The sequence below is a fragment of the Pleurodeles waltl genome, chromosome 5 (assembly GCF_031143425.1).
Source record: "Pleurodeles waltl isolate 20211129_DDA chromosome 5, aPleWal1.hap1.20221129, whole genome shotgun sequence".
Lineage (NCBI taxonomy): Eukaryota > Metazoa > Chordata > Amphibia > Caudata > Salamandridae > Pleurodeles > Pleurodeles waltl.
Genome location: NC_090444.1, coordinates 767,953,312 through 767,972,368, shown reverse-complemented (window position 1 = coordinate 767,972,368; position 19,057 = coordinate 767,953,312).

The following is a 19,057-nucleotide window of genomic DNA, read 5'->3' as shown; positions in this document are numbered from 1 at the left end:
GAGAAAAGTGTCATAAATTAGAGTACTGTGAAGAGTGTAGTGGGGTGTCATACAGAATTGTAAAGGGATGTAGAATACAGTAGAGTAGACTGGACTGCAGTCTAATTGAGTTTTGAAGAGTGGAGTGGTGTACAGTACAGTGCTGTAGAGTGTGGTACAATGGATTGGCATTCAGTGTTATGAAGTTCAATGGCACTGAGTGGGATAGAGTGTAGTGGCATCCAGTTGAGTAGTGGAGTAGAATGAAGTACTGTGTCAGAGTAGAGTGTAGTAAAGTGGGGTGCAGTGGCATACAAAGAGTTGTGTGCAGTGTTGTATAGTGGACTAGAGTATCTTGGGGTAGAATGGAGTAGAGTGTTGTACAGTGGCAGAGAGTAAAGTACAGTGTTGTACAGTGGAGTAAAAGAGTATAGACATGAGTAAAGTGTCAGAGAGTAGCATACAATGCAGTAGAGTATTGTAGAGTGGAGTTGCATAGACTACAGTAGTGTACGAAACAGAGAAGCTGCATAGACAGGATTGTTGTATGGTAGAGTAGAATGAAATAAAGTCTTGTACAGTGGAGTAGAGTTGGAGGTAAATAACTGTATGGTAAAGTGCAATAGAGTATATTGGTGTGTCGTGGAATAGAGTGGCATGGACTGTACTATACTGGCATAGCATAGGTAGTGAACCGTTGTATATTGGAGTATGGTCTCGTAGAGTAGGGTGGAGTGCTGGCGTGTAGTGGAATAGAGTGATGTACATTGGAGTGCACGGGCATAGCGTGGAGTATAGAACTGGAAATTGAAATCTACGTGTAAAGAGTTGAGTAGAATGTCATAGAGTGCTATGAAGTGTGGTAGACTTTTATAGAGTGTAGTTATATAGAGTGGAGGAGAGTGAAATTGGAGCGGTATACACTGTAGTAGGGCACAGTTGATTACAGTAAAGTAGAGAAAAATTCAATGGAATAGTGTACAGTGGAATACTATACCATAGACTACATAAGAACGGAGTGGCATAGAATGAAATAACTTAGAGTGGAGGGGTGCACAGTGGAGTGGCATAGAGTTTAATATCACCGAGTATAATAGCTTACATTAGAGTGGCGTAAAGTGTATTAGCATATAATGTAGTAGTGTACAGTTGAGTGGCCTACAGTAGAGTGGGGTCCAGTGGAATACCATAGAGTACAAAGGCAAATAATGAAGTTGCATACAGTGTAATAGCATAGAATTGAGTTCCATAAGTGCAGTTGCATCCAGTGGAATAGCTTACAGTGGAATACTAAGCAGTGGAGTATAGAGGAGAGGAGTGGCATAGAATGGAATAGAGGAGTGTACAGTGGAGTGACATAGAGTGGAGTTGGGTACAATGGATTAGTGTAGAGTGGGGTGTCATATACTGAAGTGGTGCACCGTAGAGTCGGGGAAACTGTTATAAATTGGAATGGCATCTCACATAGTAGAGTGCTGTGTTGTTCTGTGTTGTACAATGTTGGAAACTGCTATTGAGTGTTGTACAATAGAGTGTATAGGCATACAGTTGAGTGCAAATTTGGACAGTGGAGTATACCGGGATACAGTGGAGTAGAGTCTAGTAGTGTGGCATAGAGTGTGGTAGAGTTTTGTTGAGTGGAGTTATTTAGAGTGGTGTACACTGGAGTGGTGTAAAGTGGAGTAGCGTACAGTGGAGTGGCATAAAGTAGAATAGGGTAGAGTGGAGCAGCATAGACTGGAGTGGAATACAGTTAGTGGCATAGGGTGAAATAGTGTATAGTGTAGGAGTGTAAAATAGGGTAGCGTAGTAGAGTAGAGTCCAGTAGTGTGGTATAGAGTGTAGTAGCGTTTTATAGAGTGGAGATATGTAGAGTGGAGGAGGGTACCCTGGAGTAGCATAAAGTGGAATACTGCACAGTAGAGAGGCATAAAGTGGAATAGGGTAGACAGGAGTAGAATAGATTGGAGTGGCATACAGTGAAGTAAAATAGAGTGTAATAGCTTATGGTGTAGTAGCTCACATTAGATTGGTTAAAGTGCATGAGCATTTAGTGCAATAGCATACAGTCGAGTGGACTACAGTAGAGTGGGATAGAGTGAAATCCCTCAAAGTATAGGGGCAAGGACTGAAGTTGCATACAATGTAATAGCATGCAATAGAGTGGTATACAGTGGAATAGCATAAAATGAAGTACAATGAGTTGCTTAGAGTACAATAGCATAGAGGGGAATATCCTAGAATAGAATAGCGTAGATTGTAGCGTGGTACAGTGGAGTGGTGTAGACTGGAGTGCACAGTTGAGTAGGATAGAGTGAAATAGCATATAGTGGAATGGCATAGTGTTGAGTAGCATTCTGTGGCATAGAGTTGAGTGGTGTACACTGGAGTAGCATAGAGTGGGGTGGTATACAATAGAGTGGCGTACACTGAAATAGCATATACTGTGGAATAGCATAGAGTTGAGTGGTATCCAAAAGACTAATGTAGAATGGAGTGGTATACAATAGAGAGGCATAGACTGGAGTAGCATAAACTAAAGTACCGTAGAGGGGAGTGGTATACCATGAAGCAGCGTAGAGTGGAGTTGCACACAGAGTTATAGCGTCGAGTGGACTGGAAATATAGTGGAGTTATATACAGTGTTAGGGCATAGAGTGGACTGGAGTAGAGTGCAGTACAGTAGAGTGTCAAAGAGTGTAATAGTTTATAGTAGAGTAGCTTAAACAGGAGTGGCATATAATGGAGTGGTGTAGACTGGGGTGGAGTACAGTGGCGTGGGTTAGAGTGTAATGGCTTGCAGTGGACTGCCATAACTTGGAGTGGGGTTCAATTGAATAGCATATAATGAAGTAGTGGAGAGCCATGCTCTACGGTGGTGTAGAGGTGAGTAGCATACATTGGAGTGGTGTACAGTGGAATACCATACAGAGCAGTGTTGTCAAGTGAAGTGTCATACAGTGGATTAGAGTAAAGTAAAGTGATGCAAAATTGATATCATAGATTACAATAACATACAGTGGAGTGGTGTACAGTAAAATGGCATAGAGTGGAAAAGCATATTCTGGAGTAGTATCCAGATTAGTGGCATACAGTGGAGTGACATGGACTGGAGCGGCTCACAGTGACATTGCATATAGTGTAATAGCATAGAGTGGAGTTGCACAGAATGGAATCTCATACAATGGAGAGGTGGAGTGGTGCAGAGTGGAATAGCATATAGACAAGTAGCTACAGTGGTATGGCTTGTAGTTAGCAGTCATGTATATTATGGTGTGCAAAGTAAAGCAATACAGCAAATTGTGTTGTGTTGTATTGTGTTTCTCCAGATTTATCAATCAACACAGGACCCGCCTTGTGTTCCTTTGTAAATATGACTTAAATATTGCATTGCCCATGTGACATCATGAGTGATGCAGGGTACCGCAATCCGGTAATACAGCTAGGCCCTATTTATATTATACCATGGAAACTTTGCAGTATACCATGGTACATGGCGATGTCAAGACAGTATATAATTGTGTAATGGCTGTCGATATAAACTGATGATATGATCCAAAATGAATACAGCCAACACGTGTTTCGTCTTAGGGTATTAACCCAAACAACTTCTTCAGGGCTTTGAATCCAGCGACGCAAAGTTTATTCAGGTTCCCCAACAGGATAATGACAATAGCGTACTCGCGGTCAACAGAGAACTGGGACATTTTGTGCAACCGGTTTGATTCCTTTGATTGGATATTTGGAGATATTTGCATCTGTTATTGGAAAAGTCTAATTTACATAACGCACGTCACAGGATTCAAAGCCCTGAAGAAGTCGTTTGGGTTAATATCCTAAGATGAAACTCGTGTTGGCTGTATTCAATTTGGATCATAACATCAGTTTATATTGACTAACCAGAAACAACGGAGTACTGGAAAATATATTCAGTTGTTCTTCTACATACCACAGAGCAAATATGTATTGCCCAGTGAATTGGGAGTTTTCATGAATAAACTCTAAAAGGACTGGATACTATTTATTAACTAAATTTATGAAGTTTTTAGATCTGTGTTATTATTACATATGTGATGATATTAGGGAGGATAAATGTGATTGACTTATAAATGATTTATGAATGAGTGCATCACAATTGTTTCTGTTTCTGTATGGGTTTACTTTGTGAACCAGTTGAAGGATTTGGGGTGTTCCCCCGTGAATGCACCATTCTTACATAATACAATATATTTCATCCCTGAGCGCCAAGGTTCTTTTTCCCCATTTGCACCCTATTTGGATTTGCCTGTGCGCCAAATGCTACTAGTGGGCCTGCAACACTGATTGTGCTACCCACATGAGTAGCCCTGTAAACATGTCTCAGACCTGCCACTGCAATGTCTGTGTGTACAGTTTTGAACTGCCCGTTTGACCTGGCAAGTGCACCCACTTGCCAGGCCCAAACCTTCCCTGTTACTACATGCAAGTCACCCTTAAGGGAGGCCCTAGGCAGCCGCTTGGGCAGAGAGCAATGTATTTAAAAGGTAGGATATACTGGTGAGTTTTACTTGTCCTGATAGTGAAATACTGCTAAATTCGTTTTTCACTATTGCAAGGACTATTTCTCTCATAGAGTAACATAAGGATTGCCTTGAAATATCGTTAAGGTGTAATTTCCCAATGGCAGCAGATAGAAATATGGAGTTTGGAGTCTCTGAACTCACAATTTAAAAATATGTTTTGGTGAAGTTGTGTTTTAAATTGTAAGTTTGAAAATGGCACTTTTAGAAAGTGGGCATTCTGTGCATCTGCCTGTCTGTGGAATACACGTCTGGGTCAGGATGACAGTTGGGCTGTTTGTGAATTCACTCTGGACAGTCACACAAATGGAACTAAGGTGTGCCCTGCATATCCTGATGGGTCTTCCTGAGCTAGAGCGGTGGGAGGAGCTGACACTTGCACTTAAATAGGGCAGTTCCTGTCCTCACACAAAGGCAGTCCAACCCCCTGGAGTGTGAGGCCAGGGCAGAGAAAGGCAGGACTTGTGCACTACAAAAGTTTCTCTTTGAGGTTTGCTTGAGACAGACATGGGTATAAGTGCCAGACCTCTGACACCACATAGGTAGAATCCTTCTGGACTGAGGACATTCTATGAGGAAGAAGAGCTGGATTCTGTAGGAGGGACTGGGAGTGAAAGGTCTGGACTTGACTTTCTACATCCTGCTTCCAAAGGTTGTCCAAGAACTTGGACTGAGCTGACCTCCTTTTGAGAAGTCTCAGGGACAGCAAAGACTTCATCTGCTAGTGCCTTGTCTCTTCTACTGAGAGTCCTATCTTGCCAAGTGGTGCCAACTCCAGTCTCTGGGCTCTTGGAAGGACAAGCTAGTGATCTGAAGGGGAAAATGCACACATCAATGTGCTAAAAGAAACAGCACAGCACCTGTCTTGCAGCTGAAAAATTGGTTCAGCGCCTGTCTCGCGGCTTCAAAAATCAACTCAGCGCCTGTTTCACCATGGTCCCAACAACAGAGCATGTCTTAATTTTCCATGCGCCAATTTTTCATTGACCCCACACCGCATTAAGGAACTGAGGCTGTGTGTCTGGAAATTGATGCATTGACTTTATTGCGAGGAAAGAATCGATACATCACCTACCTTTTAGTCCCAGGCATAGAACTCTACTCTCAAGCAACCAACAAGCATTCGTGAGACTTTGCGTTCTCTTGCGCGGCTTCCAGCCGAACGCACAAGATGGTCACGTCGGTGGCCTAAACAGTCCTGCTCTCTAGCGCAGATTCAGCTCTAGCAGATTTTCTACTCAAGATGCATCTAAATCTAGCCAAAAAGAGTTTTTTGACTGGATTTTCTTCTCCAATGGACCATTCAAGTATTTGTTTTAGTGTGAAAAGCCTTTTTTTCTTTTTTTTTCAAACAGGAAGGAAGTGCTCCAGAGACTCCAACTTCATGTAAGCTCCTCCCAGTGCTTTGTCCATCTCCTGGTCACTTTCACTTGGATTTCGAGGTGTAAGGATTACTCTATTGTCTCCTGGATATACCTTTGGATTTAAGGACTTTGATTTCGTGAAATCATACAAGTAAATTCAAAAACTATTGTATAAGTGTGTTGTTTGTTTACTTGGGCATGCATCAGTATTTCTTTGTCCTTTAATGCAATTTTTTAATTTTATAGTGTGGGTGGCCTGGAGTTTATTTACAATTGTTGCACGGCTCAATAACTTTTCTATATGTTTGTAACATTTTCAATATTATTGTACTATGTGGCCTCGATATCCAAAGGGCCATCTAGCCAGTAAAGGTCACAACTAATAGTCATCAGTGTATGAAAGAAATGTGTCAGTGCTATATGTTTTTAAAACTTTATTCAGGGCAGGAATGACATCAGATGAAATTAAAAATGTTGGCTATTGTTTGCATTTCATTTGTTTTTTTCAAAAGGTGTATATGATGTGGGGTAATATTTGAGGGCATAGGAGGGTGTGTAGTGTGATTTTCTTATAGCTCAGTTCATTTTCGTGTTTTGCATTGCTGAAGTAATGTTAGGGTTATTTTCAGTGTTACCACCATGCCTCCTTATGGCCAGTGTGTGTTTGTGTGTGTGTTTGTCATGATCCACCATTTGTCTTTGTTCTCCATGCCGTGTGGTCAGGGGCCATTTTGTGTAACCTATGTCCATAGGCTTGCATGTGTTGTTTGTTCTCCATGCTTCCTTGTTACCAGTTGTTGTTTGACCTTGTGGCTGGTGGCAATTTTATGCTTCCAGCCATGTGCTTTTACCATAGACTTGTATGTACTCTTTGTTCCCCATGCCTCCTTGCTCCTTTTTGTTGTTTGGCCATGTGGCTGGGGGGTATTTTGCGCATCCAGCTAGTGTCCCTTTGACATAGGCTTGCATGAGTTCTTTGTTTGCCATGCCGCCTTCTTGTTGCTTGACCATGTGGCTGGCAGCCATTTTGTGCATCCAGGCACTGTGTAGCTGCCAAGGGCTTGCATGTGTTCCTTGTTCCCCATGTCTCCTTGCTTCTTGTTGTTGTTTGTCCATGCAGCTGGCAGCCATTGTGTGCATCCAGAAACTGCGTCGTTCACAGAGGCTTGCATACAAACATGGGAAATTACTGATCATCTTATTTGTCTAATTTTAGTTGATATTTTATTCAATTTTTCCTGGACCACCTTGCCGTCATAGGTTTTTAAAGATTATTCCATTTACCCATGCACCTCTCTCTGACTACCATAGGTTGTCTCCTTTAAAACTGATGGAGATAAAGCAAAGAGCTATATATGCGTGTCTTTCACTGAGGCAGCCACTACAATCATGGCGATGCTGACAAGAAGTGACATTGAATTGGAATATTCCCTTTTGCAAAGTAGTGCCTAATAGTTTCAAGAAACAGAGCAAAGTGGACATCAGCCACAGCCAGCAATAGTAGATCTTCCCAAAGTTGGAGCAGAACAGAAGGTAAAGTTTCCTGCAGAGCAAGAACCTCCCCTTTTAGAATCACTAGCTCCCAGATCTCCAGCAAGAAAAAGGAAGGGTACTACTTCACCTTTTCCAAGAACCACTTCTGATGACGTTGATCGGGACATGGTATCGGCCCCAGCAGAGTCCAGGAGACACCAGCAGAGGCAAGGGAAAAGAAAAGTTCCAGAAAGCCTTAGAATTGTGGAGGGGGAATGAAGATGAGAAGGATGATGATGAACAGCCAGTAGTAGAATACAAGGATACCTTTCCTCATCAAACTGGAATGTGAAAGTTGTGCTGCTCCCCGGAAATAACATCGCTGCTGTTACCAGGACTTCTGATGTCCCCTGAGAGCCTGCCCCAGAACTGACGTAGATGTAGGTGGGTCACGTGGATTGTGACATCATGTGATCACATGTTAGTAACATGCCAGGGCCCTAGCACAGCGTCTAGGGTTATGGGTTCTGTAAAATGGGGGCCCTGTTAGTGTGTGCCATGTTTCTGTGTCTAAGAGGACAAGTCTGGACATGTCAGCCAATCAGTACCTTGTGGCTGCTGGGTGTCTCCTCACAAGGAGGATCAGCAGAAATGTAAGGCCAAACCTCCACGGTTGGCTAATCCAAAAATGGGGCTGGTCAAATGTTGCTATGGGCACACCACATGGTTAGCATTATGCATAACCCCTCAACGTATCAGAGCCGCCAAGGAGAGCAGGTGACCGCTATGTGTTGTAGAGGAGTACGAACTTTTGAAATGTAGAATACATATAAGAAGCCTGCGAGAGCCATATGCTAAACCCTGAGCCACAGCTGAAATAGATTGTCAGGGCATTATGAAGAGATACAATCCTCTCACCAAAAAGACGGCCTCCTCAGGTGCCCTGAACACTGTCAATAGATATTATTGTACCCTAACATCTTCGGTGATGGTTGATAATGCTCTGCCTGCTGCCCCTAAAGATAGGGGTTCTGACGTTACAGGATTTCAAGAGGACCTCTTCCACCGGCTTCAAAAGGTCATCCTCAAGGATTTGCTGCAACTGTTATCCCCTATTACAGCTGAAAGCTGCAGTAGTGAAGCCTTGAAAGGTGAATTAAATGTTGGACTCAACTTCATCGACACTGAAGATGATGAAGAATCTATAGCACCACCAAATTTGCCAGTCTATGAAGATATGGGCTTCAGGAGGACCCTGATCCTGAGACAGTTGTCGTACAACCATTGTGTCTAAACTCCGACTCCGCTTATGCACCGATGGACTTATACGACTCCCATGATTTCAGAGCAGACGCTGAGTATAAAGAAAAAGGCGAGGTTAGTAAAAAAAAACTCTATAGACACTTAAAGTGTATACGCTGATATACTTTTAACTAACAGTTTGTCTTTCTTTTTGTTTGAACTGCAGAAAGCATCCACAAAAAGAGCTGCGCTAGAGGGCGGCAACAAAAGTTAACAATATAAAGTTTTACCGCGTATGCTGTTCCAAACAGTCTAATAGCATAGATTTTGAAAAGGAAACTCCGGGCGCCCCTCTGATGCCATATGGCCTGTTAAAGGTTTTGTGGAGACTGTTGTGAACACCTGTGTTAAAAGTGACTATTATAACCTTTGTTAGGGACATCAATTTAACAATCACAACAGGAGAAGGCTCACAAGTGCCTATATGAGTCGTACACCTCAATTCGCCACATATGTAGTAGGTTAGACCCACACAAGGTATATAAGTTGTTAAGGGTGGTATTCGGATTGTCTGAGGAAAATAAATATGTCCACGCTGAAATGATTAAGGTCTTGGCAGCAGTGCTCAATGAGATCCGATAGGCGAGCGAGCCATGCTCAAAACTCAAAGGTATGCAAAGGGGGTGTACCTATTTTGACAGAAGATTGATAGAAAGGGTCACAGAAAGAACAATGTGTGATATTTATTATAAATATAGAAGAATAGGATCTTCAGCCCAACGAAGCTGTTTAAAAAAAATACAGAGTCCAAAGGTAGCCGGTCATGACTGTGTTATTTAATGTTACATACTTACTCACTTTTAGGATGAGAATCAGAATGTCGTGGTTCAAGCTGTCTATGAGTTACACCCCAGATACATTGCCAGAATGGTATAAGTGCTGATTAAAGAAAGAATAGCTGAAATACACCCTGTAACTCTGCAGTATCTGAACATTTCTGAGCTGTATGCTACAGTGCTGCGTGACATTCCTGAATGTATAACCTGATGGTGTATCAATGCATGGATGCCTACAACAGATAAATACTGGAGCATGTACAAAGGACGTATGCGGGAGTTAAGGCTTTTGCCAACGTCAGCGTTACGCACAGCTTTGGAGCTTCTGACTGATGATTATTTCACAAATAAGGGTCAGGCATAGAACTGTACGAACTTATGAATGCTGTCAGTACCCTAAGTGTACAAAGTTATAGGTGGGGTGAGAATGAAGTAACGTTTAGAGCTATCAAATGTATATATATAAAAATAGCAAAACTTGTGACGCTGAGACCTCGTAGCAGCATGACCCATAGTAATGTATGTAGCATGTGTCATACTATGCACGTGTAGTGAAAAGTCAACATACTGTCCAGCAATGCCGACCCTAAGACTGGTAGCTAGAAACTGTAAAGTTTTTTGTGTTTATGCTGTGCTAATATTCTTTATTTTTAATAAAATGGCCTCACCCAAAACATATGTTTTTCATTTCAAGGATTTTAACAGCTGGTAACATGTCTGGTGGCAGCGGGTTAAGGAAGCTTTATTACGATACAAGTGGTGTTGGTCGTTTCGGGGGTGCCGAAACACTGTTTAGAATGGCTCTAGTTGAAAATGAGCCAGTGAACAGAACACAGGTGAAGACGTGGTTATCTGGGGAAGAGGCTTATTCACTCCATAAGGCCGTCTGGGTGCACTTTAAGAGAAGACCTAAAATTGTTAACGCTCAAGTAGATTATCAATGGCAGGTGGACATAATCAGTCTTCAAGATTTAGTAAAACATAATAACGGTGCTAAACATATAGTAGTGGTCATAGTTGTATTGTCCACACATACACAAAAGCCTTGTTCAATAAAAGTCGGAACAGTGTGCCCGCCGCCTTTAGAGCGATCTTCAGGAAAGGAAGAACATCTTAAAAACTACAAACAGACGCTGGAAAAGAGTTTTTAAACAGAACATTTCGGAAACTACAAAAACAGCAACCACAATGTTAAATATTTTATAACACACACGGAGGTAAAATCGACCATTATAGAGCATTTTAACAGAACCTTATAGTCTAAGATGTGGAGATATTTCACTGCCTATATCACTTACAGACACGTGGATGTTCTACAGGCTTTATTAGACGTTTATAGCGCCACTTACCACAGAACCATCAAAACGGCACCCATAAATGTGACAACAAATAATTTGTTAAAGGTGTGGAGAACTGTGCAAGGGAACCAGGGGCCAGAAGTAAAAATGCAATTTGCGACTTGCAAATTGCGAGTCCCTGCGACTCGCAATTTGCAAGTCGCAAATTGCTATGCAGTACGGTGTCTCAGACACCGACTGCAACTCGCAATGGGGTCGCAATGACCCACCTCATGAATATTCATGAGGTGGGTCGCAAATTGCGGCCCCATTGCGAGTATAGGCACTCGCTAACATGGAGGCCTGCTGACGTCAGCAGGCCTCCATGTTAGCGACCTGCTGTTCAATAAAGCAGGTTTTTTTTTTTTGAAGTGTAGCCCGTTTTCCCTAAGGGAAAACGAGCTGCACTACAAAAAAAAAACGAAACCTTTAGTTTCGGATTTTTCAGGGCAGGGAGTGGTCCCTTGGACCACTCCCTGCCCTGAAAAAATAATATGGGGTCCAGTCACAAAGGGGAAGGGGTCCCATGGGGACCCCTTCCCGTTTGCGAGTGGGTTACCATCCACTTCAAGTGGATGGTAACTGCGACTCCATTTGCGACCGCGTACGCGGTCGCAAATGGAGTTGCATACCACTCCGACTCGCAAATAGGAAGGGAACACCCCTTCCTATTAGCGAGTCGCAAATGCATATTGGGAGTCGGTAACGACTTGCAATATGCATTTGTGAATTGCAAACCCACGTTTGCGAGTCGCAAACGGCGATTTTCGCCGTTTGCGACTCGCAAAAGGGTTGCTACATCTGGCCCCAGATCGCCTCAGGTGTAAAGAAGCCTCTTTTAAAAGAAGACTACCATGTTAGGGTTTCAAAATTAAAAGGGGTCTTTACGAAGGGTTACCAACAGACTTTTAGTGATGAGATATTTATATTGGAAAGTGTGGAACTTAAAGAGGATGTGTATATTTACAGGCTAAAGCACTATGAGAGGAAAAAAGTGTTGGGCGTCTTTTACAAGACGGAGCTATAGAAGGTACCTAATGATCCACACAGGGTGTATAGGGTTGCAAAGATTGTGAAAAGGAAAGGTAGTGGCACTAACTAACAGGTTTTTGTCAAATGGTGAGGATGGCCAGAGAAATGTAACAGTCGGGTGTTGGCCAGTTCTGTACAGGTTGTGTGAGTAGGACGGGGTGTTGTTGTAGATGCCAAGATGGAGACAGCACCATTTTATAAAATGCTGCCATCCAACGCCTCAAAGGATTTGTTCCCTGATGATCAAATTTCTCATTATACAGTGAAATTGGCTAACCCTTTAGACCTGAAAGGGGATTGGGAGGTAGTCCTAACAGAAATCCAATACCCCAGAACATGGAATCATTTTTCAATGCTTGAGGCCAAATTTAATATAAAGCGTGAGCAAGACCCTTTGAGCATCCAAGTCGGATTTTCTCAAGGCTATTACCCAACTGTTACCTCAGTAGTCAACGCTATTAACAAATCTATAGCCAACATTGAAACGTATACAAATATTCATCTAGTGTTACATAACGTTAGATGGAAGGTGTTTTTAAAAGCTCCAAATTCCAATACAGTTTATTACTGTTCAGGTAAATTAAGAAGTGTTTTAGGAACAGTACAGCATATTAGAAGTCAAATAGAACAGGACCATTCATACCCCGATATTAACGGAGGTTTCTATGCATACTGTGTGTATAGCAACATCGTAGAGTCACAGAGGATAGTGGATAGTTATTTGCCATTGCTAAGATGGGTCCAGGTGAAAGGTGAAAATAACACATTTGTTAATATACAATACAACAAACCCGACTACGTATCAATTTCTAAGAAACCATTTTGACACCATTATGATCATGATCTACAACAATCAGGCTGAGCCGCTGTCCTTTAAATACAGGAAAGTTATTGTTAAGCTCCATTTAAGACCGCAACAGCGACTATTGACAAGTCATCATGGTGATTATGAAAACATACGGCACCCCTTCTATGTACAGGGATTATTACAGAAATGAGGCAGGATATGGAGCCCCATCACCATACTTTCAAGGGGTCCTGGTTATGCACGGGCCGGTTTGGGGGCATTCTTCCATAGTTTGTTTAGAAGAGCTATGCCGTTCTTGAGAAGAGGCTGCGAAATTGCAAAACTGCACGTTAAAGCAGCTGCCACGAACATTGAGCAGGACGTGGTGGGTTCTATGATGTTGCAGTCGTCGAACGTATCAATAAGCAACCTCAAGAAGGAGTGGGATTGGTGTACAAGTCTCGCACACACGTTAAAAGGGAGCGCTGTGTTTCAAAGAGCAGGCGCTGATCTTCAAAAAGTGCTCACAGACGAAGATCTGTAAGTCGGAAGAGAGCTTTCAAGAAGAAGAAGAAGAGAAGGGGCACTAGCATAAATATTTTTGAAAACTGAACACCCCGCAAACATGGCCTTCGTACATTGTGCATCGGATGAATGCGCTAAATCAGAGTTAGACCTGTTTTCTCTAAAAACCACACAGACTAGCATCAAAAACTGTTTTTTCATGGAGATATCGCTGCTAGCCACTTTAACGCCTTTGACGCCGATAGAGTTTTATGTGTCAGGGTCCACGCATATGTATCTGGATCTCAAAAATATGCCACTGCACCTCATCTGTAAAATTGTAAAAGCGGAGGGTTTCAACATAGCGAACAATGCTAAAGTGGCAACGATCCCTTACCCCATCACAACCATGTTTAATCGGGTGAAGATCACCCTCGGTGATCGGCTTATCTTACAGAGTGATGACATGTATGAGTATAGGGCATACATTGAAAGTATTCTGAAATACAGCCGTGATGCCATGGACACCCAGCTGTCAGCTGGACTCTTCTACAAAGAAACTTATGGCCATTTTGAAGTTACGGTGCTGGATGGTCACAATCAGGGTTTTGTAAAAAGAGCAAACTTCGCCGCCGGCAGTAGACAGTTTCACCTCCTAGGACGCATACATTCAGACCTTTTCTACCAAGATAAACTACCTGTCAATGGTATCACTCTTAAGATCAAACTAACCCGCAACAAAGAGTCATTCTGTCTAATCAGTGGGGATGCAGAACAGTATAACCTTGTTATACTGTCCGGCAGTTTGTTTGTAAAGAGAGTGAAAGTGTCACCAAGTGTCAGATTGGCTCACACAGAGGCCCTCTGCTATCAAACGCCAAGTACGCCGTGGAAAGAGTAGCTCTGAAGATATTCAGCATACCAACCGGTACCAGATTAACCCAACAGCAACATTTGTTTCTGGGTCAACTACTGAAACTTATTATCATACGGTTTGTGGACAATACTGCTTTTAGCAGCCTGCATACCTCGAACTCTTTAAATTTCAAACACTACAGCATCAACTACACTGGTACACGAGGGGCTGTGATTCCTGCAAAGCCATACACTGTAGGTTTTGGAACATCTAATTTTATCAGGGATTATCACAGACTGGTGTTATTAACTCAAAAACATCTGAGGAACTCAGAAGTTGTTGTATCAAGAGAAGGATATGGGGCTGGCTAAACCCTTTTCACTTTTGATCTGACACCCAACATGGAAGACGGGGATCACTATAATCTGATAAAAAACAGAAATCTGATAGAATAATAAAATATATTTTAGTCAACCCCTGGCTACCAATGTGAACATGATTGTATTTGCAGTGTTTGACAGTGTCATGGCGGGCCAACCACGCACAACAGATTATGTTTGACTATCTTTAAGATATTGTGCAATGGACACTGTACAGATATGTGAGTTCTTAAGCCACCACAAATACGCGAAGAAATACTTTTTAGATGTTTTAGAAGATCAGACTATACATTTTTATTCTGCCACCAAGACACGCATTAAGACAAAAAAATGAAAAGTTGACATAAGAGTGATGAGACATTTAAAAAGTGTTTAGTACACATAATTTTACTGCAAACATAAAGCAGACAAACATACTAAGAAAATAAACGATGAAAGAAATCAATCAATACATTAACCGCTGTAAAACTATACACACAGACATTGTAAAATACGTACATAGGATCAAAAGTCAGAAGTATCACACATTTATCCAATTTTTCCTTTTTTACCAATGCCTTTTTAGTCTCCAAAAGTAGAGGTGTTGTGTTCCAAGAGGGGGATAGCCACAGGATAAAAGGTGGGCATTGACACCCCTGGGGTGGGTTTCAAAACATCCGCTGATGGTGTAATTTGCGGACTGTAAGCAGGATCTTTCACACTTTGAAGCAGCCTCCGGTGTTCTGCATTACCGATGAACGTAGAAGGAACGTTGAGTTTTGCAGCTGCCTGTAGAAACTGGTCCCAACCTCTAGGCACTTTCTGGAGTGATAGGGTTTTGGGGTGTGTGAAGCCTTTGACGAGGTCGTACATATGAGACCCAACAATAGGCTGCCCTCAATAGAGGAATTCTCACCGACCATTCCACGAGGTTAGATCTTTAGAAGTGGCCACTTTACTAAATAATATCTGCACTGCCCTCTGTAACTCTGACTTATATGTTTTGAAAGTTGGTGGTGTTGGGGGCAATGGTTGTGGGTGCTGCTGAGCCTGAGGCGCTGCAAGGGCTGGTTGTGGTGGATCAGAGTCGGGGTTATATGTAGTCAGAGTGTTTTTTTCTGCACTCCATTGCTTATAGTATTGTAGGAAGTTTTGAAGAGCTCTGGAGATCTGCTTTGTCGTAAGGTTTTAAATCAGTATGGTTCAAAATGCTTTTAATCTCAGCATCTAGGCGCAGTGTTTCATTTTTTCGTATTGCCCATGCGTCACCCGTAGACGGGCCAACTGTGTCAACTTTTGGCACGGTACAAATTAAATCTTTTGGGCATAATCCATCAGTTCCCGGTTAGGAGGTTTGTAATTAAAGGTAGTGTTATGCCCAGGAGCGCTCCTGTAAAGCCACCTAACTGTTTTACAAGTTTCTTCCTAGAAATGAGAGAATCCCTTTTATTACTAAGCTTTTTGATAAGGGCATGCCTCTTCTTCAGCATGGGGAACTAGCTCTCTGATATAGGAATGTCGCCTTTTAGGGTGTTTAGAGCGATTTCTGAAATGGCTGCCACTAAGTCGTCTTAAGCTGTGCACATGATGGCCTTTCTATGTTGGGGGCTAGCTGTTACTAGCATTTTAAGAAGAGCTAAATTACGGCGTCCACATGCAGACATGGTCAACACCTTATATTATAAGGTTTAGAAAGTAAGGGGGTCATTCTGACTTTGGCGGGCGGCGGAGGCCGCCCGCCAAAGTACCGCCGTCAGAATACCGCTGCGCGGTCAAAAGACCGCCGGGGTAATTCTGATTTTCCCGCTGGGCTGGCGGGCGACCGCCAGAAGGCCGCCCGCCAGCCCAGCGGGAAACCCCCTTCCATGAGGATGCATGGCAGACACTGAAAATCTTGGTGGGGCCCTGTTACGGGGGCCCCCCACACCCCTTACCGCCATCCTGTTCCTGGCGGCCAAAACCGCCAGGAACAGGATGGCGGTAAGGGGGTCGGAATCCCCATGGCGGCGCAGCAAGCTGCGCCGCCGTGGAGGATTCCCCAGGGCAGCGGGGAACCGGCGGTACACCGCCGGTTTCCCGTTTCTGACTGCGGCTGTACCGCCGCGGTCAGAATGCCCAGGGATGCACCGCCAGCCTGTTGGTGGTGCATCCGCGGTCCCCGGCCCTGGCGGATTTTACCACCAGGGTCGGAATGACCCCCTAAATGTTACAACAGTCTTTTCAACGATTCTCTTTATAGGCCCAGGGTCTGGTTTTGGGTGTGTAAACTACGGGGAGATCTGGTGGGAAAATATCAGCACGTAGTCTGTAGTCTGCTAGAGTCTTGGGTTTGAAGTCTGGTAGCAGGTACCCGTGAGGTTTAGTGATAGGCTTGTTAAAGGCTTCTAAGAAAAACTGAGTGTTTCTGGGATACATTTGCTTATCAATGGTAGATATTTATTGTTTACCCCTGGGGTTTTTAAATAAAACAAGGTATTAGGTGTTCAGAATTATAGACCAACTGTTCTTACCCTTGTAAAACAAGTTCTGCACAATGTAGCATATACTTTGATTAGGGTGGTGTGAATATTGGGTAAAAGATTTTTCTATCTCAGGATGATCCCCACCCTTGTGCATAAGATTGTCTACAATCACCATGTTTACAAGGTGTGTAGGTAACAGTGCATAGTCATTGAGATTACTTGGTATGCCTTCTATAAATTTGATGTGTGCGAACCTTAGGGATAGTTCTGTATAAAGAGCTTGCCAGCAGGAATAAAGCCATACAATATTGTTGGGGTTTTGGGATAAAACATTGTGAGCATTTTCTAACAACTTCTTTGTAAAATAACTTTTACCGCAATTTGAGGGAGCAGCTAGAACGCAGGAGAACGGATGTTGCAAGCGGGTGTCCATAGTCATGGGGATTCGAGAGTCTAAAGCCCCTTTGAAAACCATACGACAGGGTTTTGTAGTCCTCAGTCAGGACCCTTTTGTCAAATACTATAGTTTTATATAAAAGTCGGGTTATGATTTCCCACTGCTTTTTGTACCTCACTATGCTAGGCTACAATAGAACAATTGTTTTATTATTTTCACGGGTGTCAGACATAGCGTATTTGTTCATCAGATCCTTAAGACTGTCAAAATTGATTTTGACTGTATTGTTGACATTTAAGGTGATACCTTTTACTTACATACCCTGTATTGTTTGAGGTTTTATACGAATAGGTTTTAGGTCCGGTGAGGTGAATTCCACTATGTGTTCACCCTTTTGTAGTTCGCTGGTGAAATCACCTAGATAATCACCCAATGGAGGGTCTTCATCACCTACTTTATGTAAGAAGGTAGCCTCTTTCTAGCCTTGTTACCCCCACTTTTGGCCTGTTTGTGAGTATATGTCAGGGTGTTTTTACTGTCTCACTGGGATTCTGCTAGCCAGGGCCCAGTGCTCATAGTGAAAGTCCTATGTTGTCAGTATGTTTGATATGTGTCACTGGGATCCTGCTAGCCAGGACCCCAGTGCTCATAGGTTTGTGGCCTATATGTGTTCCCTGTGTGGTGCCTAACTGTATCACTGAGGCTCTGCTAATGAGAACCTCAGTGTTTATGCTCTCTCTGCTTTTAAAATTGTCACTGCAGGCTAGTGACTAATTTTACCAATTATGATTGGCACACGGGAACACCCTTATAATTCCCTAGTATATGGTACATAGGTACCTAGGGTATTGGGGTTCCAGGAGATCCCTATGGGCTGCAACATTTCTTTTGCCACCTATAGGGAGCTCAGACAATTCTTACACAGGACTGCCACTGCAACCTGAGTGAAATAACGTCCACGTTATTTCACAGCCATTTTACATTGCACTTAAGTAACTTATAAGTCACCTATATGTCTAACCCTCACTTAGTGAAGGTTAGGTGCAAAGTTACTTAAAGTGTGGGCACCCTGGCACTAGCCCCCACATTGTTCAGGGCAAATTCCCCGGACTTTGTGAGTGCGGGGACACCATTACAAGCGTGCACTACATATAGGTCAATACCTATATGTAGCATCACCATGGTAACTCCGAACATGGCCATGTAACATGTCTAGGATCATGGAATTGTCACCCCAATACCATTCTGGTATTGGGGAGACAATTCCATGCATCCCCGGGTCTCTAGCATAGAGCCCGGGTACTGCCAAACTAACTTTCTGGGGTCTCCTCTGCAGCTACCGCTGCTGCCAACCCCTCAGACAGGTTTCTGACTCCCTGGGGCCTGGTCAGCCTGGTCCCAGGAAGGCAGAACAAAGAATTTCCTCTGAGAGAGGGTGTTACACCCTCTCCCTTTGGAAATAGGTGTGAAGGGCCTGGGAGGAGTAGCCTCTCCTGGCCTCTGGAAATTCTTTGAAGGGCACAGATGGTGCCCTCCTTGCATAAGCCAGTCTACACCAGTTCAGGGATCCCCCCAGCCCTGCTCTGGCGTGAAACTGGACAAAGGAAAGGGGAGTGACCACTCCTCTAACCAGCACCTCCAAGTGGAGGTGCCCAGAGCTCCTCCTTTGTGTCCCAGAGCTCTGCTATCTTGGATGCAGAGGTGTGAGGGCACAATGGACAGCTCTGAGTGGCCAGTGCCAGCAGGTGACGTCAGAGACCTCTCCTGATAGGTGCTTACCTTTCTCTGTAGCCAATCCTCCTCTGTGGGCTATTTAGGTTGTCTCCTGTGGGTATCTCACCAGATAACGACTGCAAGAGCTCACCAGAGT